This window comes from Pocillopora verrucosa, chromosome 14, assembly GCF_036669915.1.
Source record: "Pocillopora verrucosa isolate sample1 chromosome 14, ASM3666991v2, whole genome shotgun sequence".
NCBI lineage: Eukaryota > Metazoa > Cnidaria > Anthozoa > Scleractinia > Pocilloporidae > Pocillopora > Pocillopora verrucosa.
This window is the reverse complement of record NC_089325.1, coordinates 6,635,289-6,655,346: the sequence shown is the minus strand read 5'-3', so window position 1 is coordinate 6,655,346 and position 20,058 is coordinate 6,635,289. Positions and strand designations below refer to the sequence as shown.

General features: G+C 37.6%; 1 pseudogene; it reads left to right on the top strand.

Moving 5' to 3' along the window:
• The first annotated feature begins 17,111 nt into the window (after window positions 1-17,111).
• On the top strand, window positions 17,112-18,661 carry LOC131794877 (uncharacterized; annotated as a pseudogene).
• The last annotated feature ends 1,397 nt before the right edge of the window (window positions 18,662-20,058 follow it).

The following is a 20,058-nucleotide window of genomic DNA, read 5'->3' as shown; positions in this document are numbered from 1 at the left end:
TCCTTCAAGGAAAGCAAAACTTGGAACTTCTTCCTTCCTTTTGTTTTTATGGAAAGGCGAGCGCTTGTTGCCCTCCATTTTGAAGAATAATATCGTTCGAGTGACTGATTGCACGAACGATGCATTTTCACCGTCGTTTGCTTTTCTGATTGGTTGGTTGTGTACCACGTGCGCAGGCTCTTTTTCCATGTGTAAATCTTGGTACGTATGAAATAAAAGGTTACCGGTCATAAAAATTACCAAGAGATTGTAATCTCTTGAAATTACAAAATTTGGTAACACTGGGTTTTCCTTACTTGGCTGGCAATAGAATTTCAATGCTCGTGGATTCACTTTAGTATCGAATATTGGTGACGTTATTTCTATGATCAATGAGGTTATAGACAATGATTTGTTATCTTGATATGTAGTAACATGTAGAGATCAATCTTTGAATAACACCTTTTTAAACAAAATAATGGGTACGAATCATTTCAGGAAGGTACAGCCATATCGCAAGCTTAAGCCATTACAGGAAATAAAAGAGAATTTCAATAGAATTTGATTTTTCTACACGCAAGTTAACCTTGAGTTGAAAACTTAGCTCTGGAAAGGAAACCGAAGGAAATTAATTTTTGGTTTGGCTACCGCTTTGAGTGGCACGAATGCTAGACTTCGCGTGACAGTTGAAGACTGAAGGAAGCATATGAATTTCCAAATTACGCACGTCCTGTTAATCACATAAGCCGAATCTGGGCGATATCCGAATTACAAAATAACTTACACGTGAAAATATTTCCGTATTGGGACTTCATCATTTGTTGAAATCCTCCAACAAACTTAAATCTGTTCTCTCAGAGAGAATCAGAGGTGTCTTCATAAATATAAAATAGTCCATTCTATATTCTACATTGTCAATTCAATTAAAAAAAATAAAAATAAGTAAGTCGATGAACAAACATAAATAACACTCCCCAGCATTTCCCTTCTATAACAGTGAAGTTAATTTTCATTTCTGACCCGTTAACCAAAAGAGGAAGACTAATGAGTTATTAATAGCAGCAAGACTGTTTGTGTAATTAAAGTTACTTTTAGAAATACCCCACGCCCTTTCCTATCTGTGAATGCAAATAGCATCCACTAATTTCCAATTTTAAATTCCATTCATAAATTCTGGACAGCGTGGGAGTAGTATTGTTTATTTCCCAATGTCCAGTTCAGTTTCCTTTGAACTGCACTGGATAAGAAAACGCGAGAAAAAACCCTTGGATGCCAAGGTGATCAGTTTTATTTACAAAGTTTCCTTTGGTTTTCAAATTTTTTAAAGCTTCACAATTTGACTTGTTCGGTAATATGTTATACGTATCAGAAAACTCACTTTGTGTAGTATCAGAAAAAGCTTTAAAGCTTCACAATTTGACTTGTTCGGTAATACGTTATACGTATCAGAAAACGAACGAGTGAGCGCAGCGAATGAGTGAGTTTTCTGATACTACACAACTCGTGAATAAAAATCGTACGCGCGCATTTTCCATGAAGTTATCTCTATAAGTATGATCACTTAGATCATCGATAACACTTAATACTCTGTATCCCACTACAAAGAATCAAGCCAGAGACCCTCGGATTTTCCGGTCCGATGCTCTACCAATCAGAACTAAATGGTAAACTACGATACTGACACTAATATAATACTATTATTTGTAAGAAGCTTGCTGAATTTGAATGCGTTTGGCTTCAGTACAGAAGTGAGACAAATCTGATACTATACATTATTCCACATAAAGGTAATAAAGAAAGGTTGGATGATTTTGCTGACAAATTTTTCCATGGAAAATGAGCCAAAAATAGATTGTAGATATGATATCATATGTCCCAGCCCCCTTCTCATCACAAAGGGACTTCCTATGGAGAGAAATAATCAATTAAAATTACGTCACGGTTAAGATACGAAGACCCTCATCCGTCCATTAACGATCATCCTACAGGCCCGTCAACACCTCTGAAATTGTTTTTGACCATTGTTTTTGAACGAAATGTGTTATTCATTGTGTATGTTTAAAGATTACAACACATTAGAACTATTTTATTGATTTCAAAATGAAAGGAAAGATTTAGAAGGTCTGAGATTAGATACCTAACAGGTGACTCAAATTCATGCTTACAGCCACGCGTGTTGCATGTGTTCCACATTTCTCTTTTTTCAACGAACGACCACGAAATTTACTGTAACGAAAATCACGGAATTATAGAAAGGGTAAAATTTTGTGAAGTGCGATTACAGCCACTTTCTTTTACTAAACGTTTCGCATTCTGCATTGTTTTTTTAAGTTGTGTGTCCCTTCACCTTTTGAACCACACGCTTTGGACAGGAAGAGATAGGTGTCTTCAAGGACGAGACCATTGTTCAACACCTTTCATTATCCTACGGCGGAACTAAAAGCTTTCCATCTCTCTCATTCTACCTAAACATTAAATTACGTTGTCACAAATTTGCGAAAAGCTTATTCGCTATTCACAGCGAAATCAGAGCGGGCGTTGGTTCTCAGGAGGAAATACTTGCCAAAAGAAAACTTCCTTTCTTGTTTTATTTTGTACTTTCGGCATGACTTGTTCAAAACTGTTGTGTTGAAAGTGTTGAAGCGAAAAATTCTGCCTTCTTAGTCTGATATTAAGCATATTAGCAATTTCCATTGAAACCTCCCCGACCTTGCTAGACTGCACTAATAAACAAATTTGCCGTGCCTTTCGCCTGGAAGAATTTTAGGCTATGTAAAGAGACCCGCAGACTCCGTACGGATATTGCGAAGAGACAATACGTAAAAGTTGATTCTTTTTATGTGTTTCTCGGAATATATCAAGAGAAGAGACCACATTCGAGTTTAGAGGTGAGATCAATGTCTTTATAAAAAAAACAATGAGTATGGTGAGTTCATTGTCATTCTCTGGTGTACGAAATCACAACGTGAGCAGCGAGGCAACGGATCCCTTCTACCGGCGGCGCACAGGCACCTAACGGTGTTTCCACTCACCACCAAAAAGCAACCGATCAGATTAAAGCTGTTTTTAGCCCATCTGCCGTTGTCTTGATCATGACATTGGCCACAGGAACTGTCGACGTGCTCTCTGACCACATACTGTAGACTTTCACTTTTGTAGTGAAAAGAAATTGCAAATTTGGTTTTTGATTCTCTATGAAATTGCTAATATACTCGATCCGTGCTGCGCTCACTCGTTCGTTTTCTGATACTATACAAATCGTGAATAAAAATCGTACGTGCGCATTTTCCATGAAATAATCTCTATAAGTATGATCACTGAGATCATCGATAACTCTTTGCACCCTCGCATTAGAAAACATATTCTCCATGCCGTTCTCTTTACATTCCTATAGTCCTGACATGGATAATTATTTGGCAATCAAGAACTTCAGTAGTTACTGATCATCTTCTCGATTCTCGTTGCCTCAATGTTTGAATCAGGGTGATACTTTATGGAGAAAGTAGAGTGCTAATCGGCCCTGAGAGGTCAAGGGGTGAGTCGGTTTTACGACTTTCCATTAGTAGAAGTGTATAAAAACAAACATCATGCAGAATTCCATCGCGTGCAGGGACATAATTTCTTTCCTTTCTCTCCTTTTAACCAGGATTTTGTTTAATTCCAGCACGAGCGATACAGAGAATCTGAGGTTGTCGTTTGGGGAGTTTGAACATAGTTTTCCCAAGCTCACGTCTCGAGAAAGACGAAGGATTAATTATTGGACCCGCATTATCCATGGAAGCGTTACGCGAGGAACCATTTACTTAATACACTTCAAGGAATAGTTTGAAATATGGTCGATTTACAACGCTAAATATTCCGAAATGTGAATCCAAAACAAACAGGGATTGATTGACAGGAATTGAGACGCCTCTTACAAATGTTTTTGTTTAACTATGGAAGTGTTAAGCTAACCCAAAATCATCTCCAGGGAAAATTAAAGTGATTTATATCGGCTTAAAATCAAGTACAAATTGATACTTCCTCACGCCCGCTCACACTACTCAGGCTGCAATATATAAGAACGGAACATTTTCGACTCTTTTGCACTTTTTAACTCCTTTGCCAAATTAGCAAGGATAAGAAACAGAGTCACTGCTGTTGAGAACTGTGAGGTAGGTGTATGGTAAGGTTGTCCTTAATACAGTACAATGAATCTATCGAGCCTATTTTATATTAACTTATGTTTAAGCTGCCTGCAAATTAGGATGACGTCAAATCAAATTTTCCACAGGAGACGGTCTAAACTGGTCATTCGTTTTACTCTTTCTCTCGTCATAATCATAGAGATAGCACTTCAAAGCGATGAGCAGTTCTTTGTGGAGTACAAGCTACATTCTGAGGCATCTTTCTTAAGTATTTTTAAATCACTTTGCTGTCCATGATTTTGCAATTCTGAAATACAATATGGCTTGACTTTTTATCAGGCGTCGCCCCCCTTACGGGAAACAGACATGCACAAGCTATGAAGCCGAGAGAGTTGTATCACAAAGAACCGGCAACTCGTAATGTCAGGGGTTAAGTTACCTAAAATAACCTGTGTTACGTTAGATTTGTTTAAGTCTGATATTTTGGACACGCATATAGAGATACTTCAGCCCATTTTAGTACACACAGTCCACGACAGTGATTATGTCGCAAATTTGTCGCCTGAGTTCACCATGTGTTCCTGAATGGGCAGAATATGACCATTTCTCGTTAGTGTTTTATATAACTGCGTGATGTAGTTGAACTTGAAGTTAAGCTTAGCGGAAGGGATTCTAGAAATGGCTTGGGTCACATGGCTTTGAGAATTGGTGGCGATTTTATGTTTCCTTCACAATCTCGGGAACTTCAGCAAGCCTCTAGTAAACATCATAAGATTCAGTTTTCAAAACTAGTGATTAATACATCTTTGGTGTTATTTTCCGTCTCGAAGAATTCAGAACCCTAACCCTAAAGCAGTTTCACCTTGAGAAGAAGAGTCAATCAGTCAAACAGAGTGTTCTAATTAAAATTCATATACCAAAGGTAAACAAGTGGTGTAATTGTCGTAAGGTAACGTCTCGAAACAACTTATAAGTCGAAATAACTTCTTTTCTTCTCGCCAGCGAGTTTCTCCTGAAATTATGGCTGCAAAATCCATACAAGAAGATCTCAGTCATCCAGCCGGTCTTCCATGTTCAGAAAGGGACTGTCCTCTTCCTATGTGCATCAACTCCAAAGTTGGGAAAATGAAAACAGATACAGACCACAGAGTAGCTAACCGCAAACGTAGGTCTCACAGTGCTTCGGACACAGAACTATGGTGGCAGGACCTTCAAAGTCTTGGAGTGTTGGAGCAGCCTGCAGATGGAAGTATCGACAACATTACTTTATTTCAGGACACCCATGCGAATGCGATACAGGATGATTGGAATCATCGACAAGACCAACCCATGCCTGCATTACAATCATGTCGTTTAGGCTACGAGAAGCATTTGGTTGGAGACCAATCACAGGCAAAACCTCTTGGTACAATTCATTGGTTGGGTGATGCAATTCCTCGATCTCCCTCGGTCCAAAGATCCTCTGGTTTGGTGAAAAGCATTGAAACCTACAATCGCCAACTGTTTTCCGTAAGTCAGCCATTGGCGACTGAACAAACTGAGCCCAGCCGGTCTGCTTTCATTGCGCTGTCGCATGATTCACAAGTTATGATCAGAGCTCCCCTGGAAGCCACCAATAACTCATCTCACCCCCAAATGCAATACTGTGCGAATGGTGGCGAGTGTGGAATAATGGGATTTGAATCAAGCTTGTTGGAAGGTTCCAACAACAACAAACCCAATGTCCGAAGCAGTCTTTACGAACATTTCAAGGCGAGGAAGTTTGAGAACGCCTGTGAAATCGCACGTAAGCCATCCCACCGTGTAAATTGTACTAGAAAGTTGTTTGCAATCCTTTCTTTAATTTTTCAAGCGTTAGATGATCCTTGCATGGCAGAACTTGAAGAACATTGTGTACATATATTACAAAAGGCTTTGAATGAAATTTGGGAGGCGAAATGCCTGTCTAGTGGCAAACTCTCATCATGATGACAGGCCTTGTCGCCCGTAATGTGTTTCCAATCACACACACAATGACTTTCCATCACGCTATAGCTTAAGGAAGCTGTTCATTCTATAGAAAATTAGAGTGCTATGAATTATATAGTTTAAAAACAAGGGAACGGAGGAAGAAATTATTCAGTGACGGTAGAGTAAATGAGCGTCCCTTCAATCAGGTTTACTGGCTTCACTCCATAATACGAAATAGGTATTTTAAGTGACATGTTTAAGCCAATGTCGACGTGGTCCGCGATCTGAACTTTTAGTGATGTGGTTGTAACAACCCTTAAAGCCTTAGTGATAACTGTTTTAGAGGGAACAACTATTTCATTCAGGGAAAATTAATGTGGCTGAACAACACCTGACATTTTCATTTAACTTCCTTGCTGATGCAGTCCAAAATCACACGAGAGGCATAGCCATTCAAGGTAACAGATCGAGTATATTAGCAATTTCATAGAGAATCAAAAACCAAATTTGCAATTTCTTTTCACTACAAACGAAGATTCGAATTCCAATTTTCATTAAGTGAGGAAAAGTGAAAACGTAGATGGATCTCGGATGTATGAAAAAAACCAAATTCAAAGTTCAGGACGCGGAAAGTTTAAAGAATTTTGAGGTGGTCTTCCATCCGGTTAAAATAGAAACAGTGAGTTTTTGGGCGGGATCTGTGCATGGCTTCTCTTCTTGACATTTTTAAAATGCTTTTCTGTGTTTAGCGACAGAAAAAGCCGTTCCATATCTAAGTTCCGTTTTCTGTTGAATCAATTCCAATGTGGAGTCGATTTCACGCGAAGGACACGGCTTAATTTAGGCCCATTTACATGACCCAATTAATATACTGAAGAAAAACGCTAAAATCATACGAAATTTATAAAGACATAGTTGTCTTTACCTCTTAAGTGAGACGAAAGGCAAAGAAATAAATTAACTTCCTGCAGTAAAGGTCGAGTCAATTGCTATCATACTGCAGTTTCGCTGATAGCAGTTTTACTAAGAACTTAGTCACGTATTACCGGCTTTCGGAATTTGGGCGAATCTGCAAATGAAAAAGAACCCGTGCCCGAGGTGTGATTTGATTTTTGTTTTCTTGTTTCAACAATGTTGATTTGCTGTCGCCGATCCTGTTTGTCAACGTAGCCGTTAAGAAAGAATAGACCTGTAAGTTATCCTTTCAGGAAGTGGTTATTTGAACCGTCACCATTTAGACCCAACTGTCGAGATTTTTTTAGATAGGTGCTTTCTGCTGTCTACAGTATGTGGTCAGAGAGCACGTCGACAGTTCCTGTGGCCAATGTCATGATCAAGACAACGACAGATGGGCTAAAAACAGCTTTAATCTGATCGGTTGCTTTTTGGTGGTGAGTGGAAACACCGTTAGGTGCCTGTGCTCCGCCTGTAGAAGGGATCCGTTGCCTCGCTGCTCACGTTGTGATTTCGTACACCAGAGAATGATAATGAACTCACCATACTCATTGTTTTTTTTAATAAAGACATTTATCACACCTCTAAACTCGAATGTGGTCTCTTCTCTTGATATATTCCGAGAAACACATAAAAAGAATCAACTTTTACGTATTGTCTCTTTGCAATATCCGTACGGAGTCTGCGGGTCTCTTTACATAGCCTAAAATTCTTCCAGGCGAAAGGCACGGCAAATTTATTTATTAGTGCAGTCTAGCAAGGTCGGGGAGGTTTCAATGGAAATTGCTAATATGCTTAATATCAGAGAAGAAGGCCACGAGTCCTAGTTCCGGAGCAGTCTAATATCCTTGCATGGATTCTGTGCATTCTGAATTTAGTAACATTCTAAATTTTAACTTGAAACCAGTGTTCGTTATGCTGCTCATTTATGGCTGTCAAGCGAAGCAAAAAGCTAGAAAGGGCTCTCTTGATTGTTGATTTTGGTTTTTTCACTCCAAAGCATGTCAGGAAAAAATATTAATTAACTCCTCTACTCTTGTGCCTTCAACGTGGTTTTGCGCCGCGTGTTTGATTTTGAGGAAGGTGGGCTGGTAGCTTCACTAAAAACTCGTGTGACTAAGATAGAAGGCAGAGTTTTTCGCTTCAACACTTTCAACACAACAGTTTTGAACAAGCCATGCCGAAAGTACAAAATAAAACAACAAAGGAAGTTTTCTTTTGTCAAGGCTGATGATGGCTGTCAAGCGAAGCAAAAAGCTAGAAAGGGCTCTCTTGATTGTTGGTTTTGGTTTTTTCATTCCAAAGCATGCCAAGAAAAAATATTAAGTAACTCTTCTACTCTTCTGCCAAAATAAAACAACAAAGGAAGTTTTCTTTTGTCAAGTACTTCCTCCAGAGAACCAACTTCCGCTCTGATTTCGCTGTGAATAGCGAATAAGCTTTTCACAAAATTTGTGACAACGTAATTTAATGTTTAGGTAGAATGAGAGAGATGGAAAGCTTTTAGTTCGGCCGTAGGATAATGAAAGGTGTTGAACAATGGTCTCGTCCTTGAAGACACCTATCTCTTCCTGTCCAAAGCGTGTGGTCCAAGAGGCGAAGGGACACACAACTTAAAAAAACAATGCGGAATGCGAAACGTTTAGTAAAAGAAAGTGGCTGTAATCGCACTTCACAAAATTTTACCCTTTCTATAATTCCGTGATTTTCGTTACAGTAAATTTCGTGGTCGTTCGTTGAAAAAAGAAAAATGTGGAACACATGCAACACGCGTGGCTGTAAGCATGAATTTGAGTCACCTGTTAGGTATCTAATCTCAGACCTTCTAAATCTTTCCTTTCATTTTGAAATCAATAAAATAGTTCTAATGTGTTGTAATCTTTAAACATACACAATGAATAACACATTTCGTTCAAAAACAATGGTCAAAAACAATTTCTGAGGTGTTGACGGGCCTGTAGGATGATCGTTAATGGACAGATGAGGGTCTTCGTATCTTAACTGTGACATAATTTTAATTGATTATTTCTCTCCATAGGAAGTCCCTTTGTGATGAGAAGGGGGCTGGGACCATTTGCCTTCTTGAGTAGCAAAGAAACAAACCCACAACAAGGGGAAAATAACTCGATAGGCACCTCTTAGCTCACTCCTCACAATTTCCTGGTACACGGGACCTACCTTGATGGACTAACTTCGGAAGTCAAGGACTAAAAACTGAGCTTGATTCCAACAGAAACTTTTTCTAGTTCATGTCCAAGACCGACATGGACGGCAGCGTATTCTCAATGTTATCTCCAACATAGCTATTGATTTAATTTCCACACAGTGATGGACGAAATCTCAAGACAGGAATAGATGAAATAAAAAATGGCTCTACAATGTACTTCCTTATGTACTATCGAGCACGGGGTTCTTGTATTCTTCATATTTACTCTATTTGACCAGTATCACAAAAGAAGCGGAAGATGTCTCTTTGAAGTCACGGAATCCTTCCTAATCAGACAGGTTATTAAAAACACGAAGAAATGCTCCCATTGCAAACAGAAAGCTGAGAGGGTTCTTTGGCAATTGATCAGATTCACTTAGCATCAAAACTGCAGTCTCACCGAGACAACAAAACCGTTTCAAGGCTGTCTGTTATCACTAAGAGGATAGAGAAAACGGAGCTCGTGATCCTGGAACTGCAAATAATTACTCTAGGTGAAAAGATGAATTTGGATAAAAAAAAATAACTATTTTACAAATGTAATTCTGACATGACATTTTTTTGTTAAACATTGTAAATATTTGCTTAGAAGACAAATAACTGATGCGTTTGTCGTGAGAATAGTCAGGGTGATTATGCATTTACTCTTGCGCCAAGTATGGACAAATATTTCATCGTTAACACTGGACATATTTCGACTTTGACTCGTTCAAATCCAGACAAAAATCGTTTAAGACAATATTTCGGTGAGAGAATGTAGAACAAATGTAACATAATTCGCTCTGACGAAGGGCTAACGATCGGAACGCGGTCAGCTTTAAAAACTCTTTACGGAACCAACAGTTGCTTTAAAAACTTACCCCCTTTACTCAAATCATAATTTATCCTTTACATAAAGCACTGATTCAAGTCAAGAAATCCTTTTTAGGCAGGGTGGCCCGTTCAGCTATAGGCTAGTAACAATCGTGGCTCTGCGTGATTTGAAGATTCGCTTTAAATAAACATATTTGCTTTTGCTGTAGATCATGTACGACTTTTCATGCCATTTTTTGTTGAAGTGAATACTCCATGGTAGTTGACAAAAAGATAACTAATATTATCTTGACCGAAAATCTTGATATTTCCCTGAAAACGTTGCGTGTCAGCAGCGCTGATACGTGATCAGTAAGTGTTTTTTGTGTCTAGTGCGTTAGCACGCAGACACAATAGAAGAGCGTACGGAATTCGAAAAGCACTTTATATACGCCACATTTGAGCACGAAATACCATGTTTTACTCATAGTTTACCTTACGTGACACATAACATGAAGCGTACACTGATTTTCAACCAATGGAATGTGTAACCATGTCGATATTTTATCGTTATAATTTCGGAAACTGTCGGTTGACCAATTGAATTCAAGTAGAAAACCGCAAGGAAGAGTCCGGAGCAATTGAATTCGGGGACGAAAATATGACGATGACACCATGTGCTTTTACGGTCAGCATTAGATTCCATCCACCAAAACCACCTTGGTCGAGAGGGACTGAGATGGAATGATGGAAAAAAATTACGAAGCTACGACAACATGCCGACTTATCCCGATGACCCAAATGTATTATTTGTTTGGGAAATTGCGTCAAAACTTTTTACTAAAGAAATGGTAAGTATTAATTTATTGTTCGATTGTAGTATTATAAAACATTTTACGCAATTTTATGCAGATATTTCACGTATTTAAAAGGTGCTTAGATGTTAGGTAGTTTTGGTGGATGTCATTAGGGAACATCCACCAAAACTTTGACCAAAACCATCAACAATATATTTTTTAAATTTTATCTATAGCCATTGTTAGATGTTCAGGGAGACAAAAGATTTATACCACTAATTAGCAGTTAGTGCTCTGGCTAATTATTTTTAATGGTGCACAATTGCTGACCGACCAAACGTTCATAATGATTATCATAACTCTTAACACATAGGATAAAGTGGTTTTGGTGGATGTTTCTCTCCATCCACCAAAACCACCACAGAAATTTCTGCTACTTCCTTACAGAAGACTGATGTGACCTGCTATTCGGAGTACATAACCACAATCTATTTCTTTGTATGTAGAGATATTTTGGAAAGTTCTTGAGTCAGCACCTTTTATTATTGAAACCATAATCATAACATGGTGCATAATATAGAATACAAAAGGTTCTGGTGTGGTAATCATGTAATCTTGAAACAGGAGAGTTTTTAACTGACTTAAACTGATTTAAACAAACATTTGCAACAAAATTCCAGGTCCAGAAATTTCTTCCACTATTTCCGCTAAAATCATAACCTTTAAGTACAACAAATCAGCACATTAGTAATTGTTATCAGGGGTCTGAAAATCCTATAAATCTTTCACATTTATTTAAAGTAACCTTTAATTTCACATGGATGAATAAGTATACACTCAACATGCAGAATGTCTTAAAGTTTACAAACTATTTCCCTTTTTATGGATAGACAGTGAAAGGCCTTTGCCACATTGGTGAATCAAACCATTGTATACCATGCATTTTGTGATAATTGTTTGTTTTTGCTCACAATACCCAGAAAAATGGAGGGGATAAATTTAAATAGCAAATTCTATGGTTAAAATTAAATAACATTGGAAGATCAAATTAACTTTGTACTGTTTAAAATTCAGTTTTGGTTTCTTGCTTATTCCAGCCTCTTGATATTCAAAAGCATTCCTTGTCATTTTTGTGTTCTTCTGTGTACATAACTTGAAAAATAAACACAGAGAAAGGAAACCACAAAGGATTAAACTTGAAGCTAAAGCGAAGTTTAAGTTGAGCCATAGCTGATCCAAATACTGAGCACTTTGTATTGTAACCCATTTAGCAGTAAAGTTTATCTATATGTCTGCCAGCTTGTCACAAGTCTTACCCCTCTCCTTCAAAAGTCTCTATAAATAAATTTTTCTTTGTGGTCCCTAATTGATGATTAGTATATTACAGCTCCTCAATTTTCCTCACTCAAGACAAGGTTACTCTAAATTTAACAAAGTAATGGACTTGATAAAACTCAAACTATAACTCAGCTGGCTGCTACTTGCAACCTTAATTTCTAGATATCAGTATACAATAATCAATATGTTATAAATAAGAACCCTAATGCTTAATTTTGCTGTGATCACCTTCCTCCTTTTCATTTGCAGACCAGACTGGAACCTCTATAGGTGTGTTTGCTTGTTTTGAGTGGGGATGGAAGAAAAGGAGTCATGCCGCATATCTGATTTAATAAATTGGATTTGTTCTGTTTATACATGAGTAGAACTACCTAGTTCTCTGAAAAAAAAATTTCTCGCATTTTTATATGTGCTTTGCAGTCAAACTTCCTTGTGTCTTGGACAAGAAATCTTATTTTCTTGAAAACAAAATCTTTGTTTCCAGCCTTCTGTAATAGGTAAATATAACAGTGTAAGATGAGTGACAGTGTATTTCTCAAGTTATTTTTTGGAATGTGACAAAACAGAAGTGTCATAGTGTGATAAGGAGCCAACATATGATTGCTTGATAGAAAGCAAAAAATGCAGAATTGCATATATTTTCTCCTTTGTCAGCAGCATATGTTAGTGAAAAGTTCTTATAATTGTTAACTTCTAAACCATCTTCAATTTAGTCAAGATTGAACTGTTATCACGTTTGTCATAAAAGTATTCTGAGATCAATGTCATATGACCCATTCATGTATTTGACCTTTTGAATTAGCAAGCCATAGTTGACAGAAACACAAAGGTTGAGGATATAAAGAAATTATTATATACAGTACTTCTTCTGCATCTTTTCGTTTCTTTTTCTCTCCAGCTGTTCTATCTATGCCGTGCTGGCAATTGCACTTTCCTTCCCAAAATTAGGAAAGGCACACCAGTAAAAAACGAATTTTTGCTCCTTAAATATCTCATGCATCTTCCCCCAGTATTTTGTGACTTCTGTCCAAGGAAGGAGGTGTAAGCATTAAATTAATCCGAATGATTCCACAATTGTGGTAGAACTTGAACTAGATAAACTAGTGAGAATGCACAATAGCGATAGCAAAGCTTTGTAATGTCAAAGAGCTATATCAATATATATATATACACCGGTGTTCCCGAAACCTTTGACAGCTTTAAAGAAAGAAAACTTCGTCGTCAATCCTGTTTCAAATTCCGCAATAAGTTTATGCGCCTCATCAACAGAATTTACGTATCCTAAATTATCTGCATGTCTACCATCAATGGTTCGCGACTTAAAATTCTCGCTATGCTGTTTCTGTTTGTTCCTCAAGAATCATGGGATTTACAGCTTCGGATGTTCGGCTACATCACTTGCGGATTTCCGAGAATCTTCGGTTATGTCATTAAATATTCCATCTCAGTCCCTCTCGACCGAGGTGGTTTTGGTGGATGGAATCTAATGCTGACCTGCTTTTACCCGTGTCTTGAGGAAAGGAGGAATTTCACACTTGTGGATCACACTTCGGAAAGTTGGTGAGTGTCCTTTTGCTCTTGTAAACTTTATGATGAACTTCTATAACGTTGGTTTCTCAGTATGCCACAGCTTTCGAAGTTTGAGTCAATGTGGTCGAGTAAAAGACTTTAAAGGATGTTTTCAAGTGTTCGATTGATGCTCTCCACGCCAACAGATTAGTCATGCTGCGGTGTTGTTTACGATGCGTAAAGGAAAGAGCTTCAGCTTCGTGAGCCCCATTTGGGGAAAAGAAAAGGCCTTAAAGGCAAACATTGAGCCCCTTTTGGGGAAAATTGAACCCCTTGTATGGAAAATTGAGCCCCTTGTGGGGATTATTGAGCCTGCCCGTTTGGAGATTACACAAAATGTATATCGAAGAGCGAGAAACCTGATTGATGTTAAAGGAAAGACTCCTTTGACTGACGAAACATCTGCGAAAGCTGTGGTATATATGAACAGAAAAAGTTATGGTAGTAGCAGTATAAATGCGATTAAACGTAATGTAAGCGATTTCTCGAAAACAACTGATGTGGATATGTTGTGTTCACGTTGAACAGATGAAATTGATACACATTTCAAAATAGCTGACCAAAAACAAAAGAAACGACGTAGAGACCGAGAGCCGTCGAGGGTCTCGATGAAACGGATTGTGCAGTTTATGAAAAAAAGAAAAACAAGATAGAAACTTAAGGTCATAATTAGGAAATATATTCCTAGGTCTTCAAGGTTATACAGCTTTGCTACTGACTATAAGTTGTGTTACATAAGATATCTTAAGAGATGGGACAGTTTTTTCACCAGCTTTGTTAATCTAAGCAAACCAACCGTAAATAAGCTTTTAAAGAAATCAAGCAGCCATTCTAGAAGATTTTCTGTATCAAGAATGAAGCTTATGACTTCAGGTGATATTGAATTAAATCCAGGCCCTCAACTACATGTAAATGTCAACACTGAAACTACAGTATCAGTTGGTTCCACCATATTGTTAAACTTTCGGTTACATCAGCTGGGATTGAGACCCCTAGATGTTGGGGGTGTTGGTGACTGTTTTTTTAGAGCTGTTTCTCATCAGTTATATGGTGATCCATGCCATCACTTGCATGTTAGGCAAACTGGTATTGATTATCTAAGAGCAAACCCAGAACGTTTCATTGAAAGCAATACCCAGAATTCATGGAATGAATATTTGACCAACATGTCATTACAAGGTACATGGTGTGATGCACTCATTGTTCAAGCAGTTGCAGAGTCACATTATTTGAGAATTCACATCATAGAATCCCATGAAAATTTTGGTCACACAACTATAGTACAGCCTGTTCAGTTATAAGAAGAGCCAGTTACATCAATATATTTAGGTCATGTAAGTGAAGTACATTGTGTCAACAGTGCCTTGTATGTTTGGCAGTAGCTCATCAGAAAGTCAGCAAAGTCATAGTGATTTAAATATGATTGAAGAAAGTGTTGTCTCTGGGAATTCACATATCAGCACTTCAAAAAGGAAGTGCAGCAGTTACATGAGGGAATATAGAAAAAGAAAGAAGGTTGATGAAAGAAGAAATTTACTATCTAAAGGAAGCAAACCTAATGATGCAAGCACAAAACGCAACGGCAGTGCTTACATGAGGGAATATTATTGCAAAAAAAAGAAAAGCAGTGACAATAACAAGGGGAAATTGAATGAAAATAATCCCAGCCATAGATGCGAAACTGCAAACAAAATTCTTATCTTGACGAAAATCAAAATACAGAATGTCCCATTAAAATAGGAACAACTCTTGAAAAAGGTAACAATACAAACCAAAAAAATGTGGACTATTTCAATTCATTGTTTCATGAACTGGTGTCCAATGGTCCTGTATATGTCTGTAGCTGTTGTGATCAGTTATGGTATAAACACAGTGTTTCTCTTGCTGATAAAATAAGAAAGGAATATCCTTCATCAACTGAAAAATATTTATCTAATCAAAAAAGTGTGAAAAATATGGAGTGGTTGTGTAGAACATGCCATAATTATTTAGTAAAGAATAAAGTTACCCCTTCTGCTGTTTTGAATGGAATGCAATTTGCAACGAAACCAGACTTTTTTGGCTTGAATGAATCGGAAAGCAGACTTTTAGCTCCAAGACTTGCTCTTTTAAAATTAATGCAGGTACCAAGAGGTAGACAATTCAAAATACATGGAAATGTTGTAAATGTACCAGCAGAAGTGTCTGAGACTGTGATTGCAATACAAAAGTTCAGCATTATCCCTTAACATAAGACCTCATAAAGTTGTCCAAGCAGCAAACTGGCTTGTCACTAACAGTACCCTGTATAGACAAGAAGAAATAACAGTTAACAAGCCTGGGGAGAAGAATGCACATCAAACTTTCTATTTGATGACAGAAATATTGAAAATGAAACTGAAGAACCACAAATTATTCACAACAGTACTAGTAATACCACAAATAATACATGTACTTCCTCTAGTGAAGTTATTGAGACTGAAGATCAGTGGAGTGAGGATGAAGCAGAAATACCTGCTGGAGTTACTGACACTATGTTAACTAACACAGATTTTGTTGAAGACAATGGGAGTCAATGTATTCTAAGTGTTGCACCAGGTGAAGGAAAGAAACCATTAAGCATATTTCAAGATCAGTATTCTGAAGAATTAGCATATCTTGGTATATTCCTTGGTCAAAAACGACCGGAAATAATGATAGACTTGTTAATGTTCACTACAGTGACATTTGTAAATCTGAATTACGACGATCAGATAGAAGAGCTGCAATGTGTGTTGAAAACATATTCTTCAAGCAAAGAAACTGCAAATGAAAATATTACAAGGAAAATCACAAGTTGTTCTTAGAAAGTGCAAAGGAAATAGCAGAACTTTAAATGCAGCACAACTCAAACAAGAAGGGGCAATAGAAAATTTGATTCATCATGATGAAGGATTTCAGTTCCTCAAGGCATTAAGAGGCTCTCCACCTTATTTCGAAAAAGCAAAAAAGGACTTGTTTGCCATGATAAGACAGTTAGGACCAGCATCATTATTTTGTAGTTTCTCTTCAGCAGAAACTCAGTGGATCCATTTGCTTAGAATACTTGGTGAATTAATTGACCACAAACAGTACACAGATACTGATTTAGGAAATATGAATTGGAATGAAAAATGCAGGTTAATTCAAAGTGAGCCAGTAACATGTGCAAGGCATTTTGATTATCAAGTTAGTCAGTTTCTGACTAACTTTCTCTTAAAGGGCATGTAAACCCAAAAATACATGTTTTTCTTATACTATGTAAAAAGTGGCGTAGAAAACGAATTTGAAATTCGTTTTGTCCAATTCGACTTATTTTAGGAGAAAATCGGCATTTTCAACTTGAATTCCATTTCCGGTAAAAACAATAGCGAGAAGTCGTGACGTAAGCGGTGGAACCAAAATATTGCGCAACACATATTCCCCAGTAGAACTGGTCTGGGAGTTCGTGTAAGTAGCGGTAGTTTGGAAGATATTTTTTCAGAAGATAGCGACTCGAATGCCTTAAGCTTAGTACATGACAGCGATGGGGATAATCCAGAATCTTCAGGAGAGTCTGGGCCACGTTCTTAACAATATGAGCCGCGTAGGGTTCACCGAAGCGATCCGCACTAAGACAGTACAGAACATGTCGACAGCGATGCGACCGTCTCGGAAACTCAGACTGGTATTTAATCTACTGTGTGATTTATTTGTATTTGACATGAAAATCCAATAAAGCGAGGATACAATCTAAAAGAATGCAACAGAAATTTTTTAAACTTGAGCTTCTGAGAGTGTTTTATATAAAATTATCAAAGGTGCGAGTGTGGAACTTTTCAACCAATGCCGACAACTCATGAAAGTGGTTGTTGTGCGGAAATCGGGCAATTGTGGCAAAAAGTAGAGTAGCAAGGGCCTGAAACCCAGATAAGTTGTATCACTGAGCATCCAGGTTTTCAGTCAATTTGTCTTGATTTCTGGGTGCTGGAGACGGCCAATTGCGCGTACAGGCAGCAGCAAGGCACAGATAATCACACCGGAAACGAGTAAGCTAAATGTTTTCTGTTTCATCTGTTTTGTTACATTTTGAGATCGATTTGCTTGGGTTGTTTTTGCCATTGACTTAATAATACAGTACTAGAGCTAGTTGTTTTTCGCTTCTTTCCTGGCAGGAAATTTCGCTAAATTGCCTACAGATAGCTTGTTCGTTGGTGTTGGGAATATCTCGGCAAACACTTCAGGGTCGCTGTGCCATCCTGTGCGTTAAACAATATCCGAAACATTTTTCCAGCGAATTTTGGATCGCCTTACACTGGATTAAAACCGGCAAACCTTTGAGAGAAACAAAGGTATATGTTAATGCATATCTTAGTTATTTATGTCTTACAGCACTGGAGGTTATGCCCGTTCTTTATGAGATATTTATGTATTGCTTTCCTTCATCTCCGAAGCATTTCCATCGATAAACAAGTTGTACCATATACATTTCCTTGTGAGGCCTTCATAATTATCCAACTCTGTTTTTGTTTGCTTCGATTTGAAATACTGAAAAGATAGTTTTGCAAGCTGAAATCAGGATCTTTTAAGTTGTACTCAAAATGATGAATATTGTCCTTCTGACCTTTGAATGTATTTTCACTGCTGTGAAAATCGTGACACAAATTCTTCTGCTGTTTCTCTGCAGGGTTTCTCAAAGGAAGCACCAAGTGGGGCTGGCATGGATTTTGTTATAGAAAATAAGGGTTGATTATGGGATCCTGTATAGAATTCTTTGCATCGAACCAACAAAATCCCAGATCACGTTATTACACACTGACATCAACGAATTCTCTTTCTTTGATACGTGTTTCGAATTCAGGCAAAGGATCAGAGGAGTCAGTGTCTTTTATGGGCTCAGCGCTGGCTCCCGAACAACTGGCTTCCCCATAATCTTTCATTAGATGAGAAAAAAGATGTTTTTATAGAACCAATAAAGCTATCGTTGTTTAATCAACGAAACGTTTTCATGTAAATCGATTTTGTACTGTCTCCGTTGACCTCTAACTTTTAAAGAGCTCAACTTCTTCTCAGTTCGGTCGGCCACTTCCGAATCCTCGTCGTCTACCGACTGTATGGGTCGTTTTTATACTTCCGAATAATTTGCTTCTAGTAAGGCCTGAATCTTCGGTACAGCACCAGGAAGAAAAATGACTGCTACAAACAATTTGTGAAATTTGACCTTGTACAAATTTCACAAATTGTCGCTTCAAATTTGCGTCATTTGTTTCGAATTTGGAAGAGCTTTTACAAAGTGAAAATGGACTTTTGAGAAAAAACGAATGGTACCTTTGGTGTACTTGATATATTTACTAAACATCTATGTGAAAAGAAAATGAACGTTTTTTGGGTTTACATGCTCTTTAAAAGGAGCCCAACCTCTGGGCAAAATATCTGACTGGTTCTATAGAGTGGAATACCAGCAGCGAGGCTCACCTCACATCCACATGCTTATATGGCTAGACAGTGCACCAGTATTTGGAGTTGATGATGATGCTATTGTTACAGACTTCATTGATCAGATCATTAGTTGTAAATGGCCAGTTGATTATCTACAACTGCAGAAATTGGTGAACCAGCAAATGAAATGAAACAACACAAAGAAAATTGGAAAACTATCCAGAAACAATTGAATGATTTAAAAGAAGGTGAATTAGTTACCTTTAATGAGCTGCTTGTCAAGTTAGGTGTCACTGAAAATAACTATAGATTGCCTATCAGGTCAACTTTAAATTCTCCATCTATCTTTTTGAAAAGAGAACCAAATGAGTTAAGAATTAACAATTACAACCCAGCTTGCCTTAAGGCATGGAGAGCAAATATGGATATTCAATTTGTTCTTGATGTGTATGCATGTGCTATGTATATAGTGTCTTATATTTCTAAAGCTCAAAAAGGAATGAGCGAACTTTTGCGACAAGCATCTGCTGAAGCTAGGAAAGGAAATTCTAACATCAAACAACAAGTCAGAGATATCGGAAACAAATTTTTGAACAGTGTTGAGATAAGTGCACAAGAAGCTGTTTACATTGTTCTACAGCTTCCTATGAAGAAATCATCGCGCCAAGTGATATTTATAAATACTGCGTCTCCTAATAAAAGAGTACAGCTTCTTAAGCCTATTAATGACATTTTAGAAATGGAAGATGATTGTGAAGAAGTATACACAGGTGGTCTTTTGCAAAGATATGCAATTGAAAATTTTAGGCCCAAATGGGTGCATTTGAGGCTACTTTTGCACACTTTCTGTTCTTATATTGGCTGATATAATATGGCATTTGTTACTATGAAACATGCAACTTGTAGTACGGATTACATACCAAAATGCTTA